The sequence below is a fragment of the Myotis davidii genome, unplaced genomic scaffold, assembly GCF_000327345.1.
Source record: "Myotis davidii unplaced genomic scaffold, ASM32734v1 scaffold663, whole genome shotgun sequence".
In the NCBI taxonomy this organism is placed as follows: Eukaryota; Metazoa; Chordata; class Mammalia; order Chiroptera; family Vespertilionidae; genus Myotis; species Myotis davidii.
In genome coordinates, this window is record NW_006295816.1 from 3,641,225 (window position 1) to 3,644,623 (window position 3,399).

The following is a 3,399-nucleotide window of genomic DNA, read 5'->3' on the forward strand; positions in this document are numbered from 1 at the left end:
AGCAAAAGTTACTGGCGTGCCATGTTTGGCACGCGTGCCAGGGGTTGCCCACCCCTGGCCTAGACTCTTCCAATACTCAGTGTCATGGAAGAAAAAAAAAAAAGGCAGGGCTGTCTAGATTTAAAAAGACCAAAGCAACCATAACTACTAAAGCAACATGTGGCCTTTGGTCGGATCCGGGGTGGAAAGGAAAATAAAAAATAAATTTATGGAAGGCATTTTTCAGCAACTGGGAAAGTTTGAATCTAGACTATCTACTAAGGAAAACTGAAGAATGACTAATTTTCTTAGGTGTGATAATGGCTTTGTGGTTAGATGTAGGAGAGGGCCCTGGTCATTAGGAGACAAGCCCTGAAGTGATTAGATGTGGAATCTCATTGCATCTGGAACTCACTCTCAAAAATGCGTGCCTATTTAATACAGAAAGTTATACGTGTATGCACTCACACTTATCTCTTTTATTGAAAAAAAAAACTGTCTAAAACCTTGCCATATGAATAGATATTTCTGTGACCATTTTATGATCGTTTCAGAGTTATGTTGGAAAATTACTTTATGCCCTTGAAGGTGAAAGTTGAGGGCAATAAATTATTTAGAAATCTGGCTTTGGAGAAGTTCACTTGGTTTGAGAAGTAGGGTGAAAAGCTGCTATTAGAAAATCTTTGCATTGTGTTTGCTAACCCCAAATCAGTGTGAGAAAGCAGCTTCTCAGATCCAATTTAACTTTCTAGGGGAAAAGCCAAGCCAGTAGTTACTATAACCGGGCAACTTCTGTGTCAAGGGTCCCCAGGTTATGAGCCGTGCCGACTGTTGCAATAAATCCCTGGGGGTCTTTTCAGGTCAACCAGCCAGGCAGAGGGAAGTCTTTCTGAGGAAAGGGAAGTGGGGCACGTGAGAATTCTCACAGGCTTCCCTTCCACTTCTCCTGGGAAAGGTATCCAAGGGTCAGTAGACCTGGTCGGGAAAGCAGGCGCCCAGGTCTACTTCACACAGCTGCCAATCAAGCAGAGGCGCCGCCTTTTCACTTCCGGGCTGGATCAGGATGCCCAGACTCAAGCAGAGGACCTGCTGCCTCCGTTCCTCACATCACGTTGTCCCCAGATTTGAAGTCGTGTTTCCCTCTCATTGCAGTCGGAGGCTCTGGGTAGCCTGCATGCCCAGCCCAACACAGATGGCGAGCTGGAGGCCTATCCTTCCCAAAGCAGATCAGTTGCAGGGTCAGCCCAGGGAAGAGGGGCTGGAGGAGCAGGGGGTGTGATAGAGGAATCTATGCAGGAACGTTTTTAAAAAATATATATATATTGATTGATTTCAGAGAGGAAGGGAAGAGGAGAGAAACGCCAATGAGAGAAAATCATTGATAGGCTGCCTCCTGCCCGCTCCCTAGTGGGGACCAAGCCCGCAACCTGGGCATGTGCCCTTGAGTGGGAATCAAACTGTGACCTCCTGGTTCACAGATCACGGCTTAACCACTGAGCGACGCCAGCCTGGCTACAGGAACATTTTCTTGGCTCCCTAAGTGTCTGGTTGCATACATTGATAATTGATGTGCTTACACCCTCTACCAGGCGCCGTGTTGGGCACCAGGGGAATGGCAGAGGCTATATAGAATGCAGCAGGCTTTTGCTGTCGGCCTTTTTCTACATCTGGACCTCCTTCCAGAGGAATGTCAAGCATGGTGTTTGGAGGGAAACAAAGGGCAGATGCACCAGGTTTGCAATCTTAGGCTGTAGTCCTCAGCTGGTCCTTCACCAGCCTTGCTCATTGTTTCTTCTTTCTAGAAATCATTTGCAGGCCTAGCAACCGGGGCCTTGGACATGGCCAGGGTGCTGTCCAGGCCCTCTGGTCTCCCTTCAGTCCTTGCCCACCACCCAGGCATCTGACGCTTCACGCGGGGACACTGCTCGGTCGAAGGCTCCCATTATGAGGACGATCCTTGGTCACTGACCAAGAAAGAGCTAGCGAAGAAGGGAAATCGCTTCTGCTGCGTGGTTCCTGTCCTCACGCCCTTTTATTTACATTGTGACAGTGTTGCCGCTGAGGAGGAGAAAAAGGCGGAAGTAGAAAGCATATTAGGATTTTCTAGGCAGTCTAAGCCTCACTCCAACCTGAAGTGCTTGAGAAACAGACGAAAGTGGATCCCCCTGGAGCAAATGAGTCCTTCTGTGAAGATCAGTGTTCCTCGGGGAAAAGTTAAATAGGCATGTAGTACTCTTGTCATATATATACACATGACTGTTAAGATGGAATGCCAGCTTTTCCTCCCTGGCTGCTTGAAGACCAACCTTCATCATGAATGACACGGTAACTGTCTGGACCAGGAAGTTCATGACCAACAGACTACGTCAGCGAAAACAAATGGTCATTGATGCGCTTCACCCTGGGAAGGCAACAGAACCCAAGACAGAAATTCGGGGAAAAACTAGCCAAAATGTATAAGACCACACCTGATGTCATCTTTGTGTTTGGATTCAGAACCCACTTGGGTGGTGGCAAGACCACTGGGTTTGGCATGATTGATGATTCCTTGGATTACGCAGAGAAAAACGAACCCAGACACAGACTTGCAAGACATGGCCTCTATGAGAAGAAGAGGACCTCAAGAAAACAGAGAAAGGAACGCAAGAACAGAATGAAGAAAGTCAGGGGCACTGCAAAGGCCAGTGTTGGTGCTGGCAAAAAGAAATGAAGTGTCTTGCAGTGAGCTGGAGGTTGAACTACAGAAGGAGTAAAGATTCTTCAGTGACTTTATCTGTGATGGTTGTGCAGATTTTTCATGCAAGGATCAATAAACTATAAACTTTTATGTAAAAAAAAAAAGATGGAACAACCAGAACGACCGAAATGACCGGTCGCTATGACACCCATTAACCACCAGGGGGCAGACGTTCAATGAGGAGATGCCCCCTGGTGATCAGTGTGCTTGCACAGCGGCAGCGCTGCTCAGCCAGAAGCTGGGATCACGGCTGGTGAGTGCTCTCCCACCTCCACAGCAGCACTAAGGAGCGGCGAGCCAAGCAGTAAGGAGTGAGCAGGCAGGCGATAAGGAGCAAGGGGTCCCGGATTGCGAGAGGGATGTCCAACTGCCGGTTTAGGCCTGATCAGGCCTAACCTGGCAGTTGGACATCTCCCGAGGGGTCCTGGATTGCGAGAAGATGCAGGCTGGGCTGAGCCCCACTCCCCTCTTGCACAAATTTCATGCATCGGGCCTCTAGTTAAAAAATAAATAAGTATATTTAAAAGGGAAATATTATTTCTACAAGAATCACACTCACAGGAGAAGCAAGTTTCTGCATATCCTGTTTTATCCCTGAATGAACAAATGTTGTAACGAGGCTCAGCGAAAAGATTTCCGCGTCGTAACAAGTAACTAGAGGCGGGCTTTCCAAAAGCTGGTTC

At 47.9% G+C, this 3,399-nt stretch overlaps 1 pseudogene; it reads left to right on the forward strand.

The window, feature by feature from the left end:
- The first annotated feature begins 2,248 nt into the window (after nt 1–2,248).
- On the forward strand, nt 2,249–2,820 carry LOC107184207 (annotated as a pseudogene).
- Nucleotides 2,821–3,399: the final 579 nt, after the last annotated feature.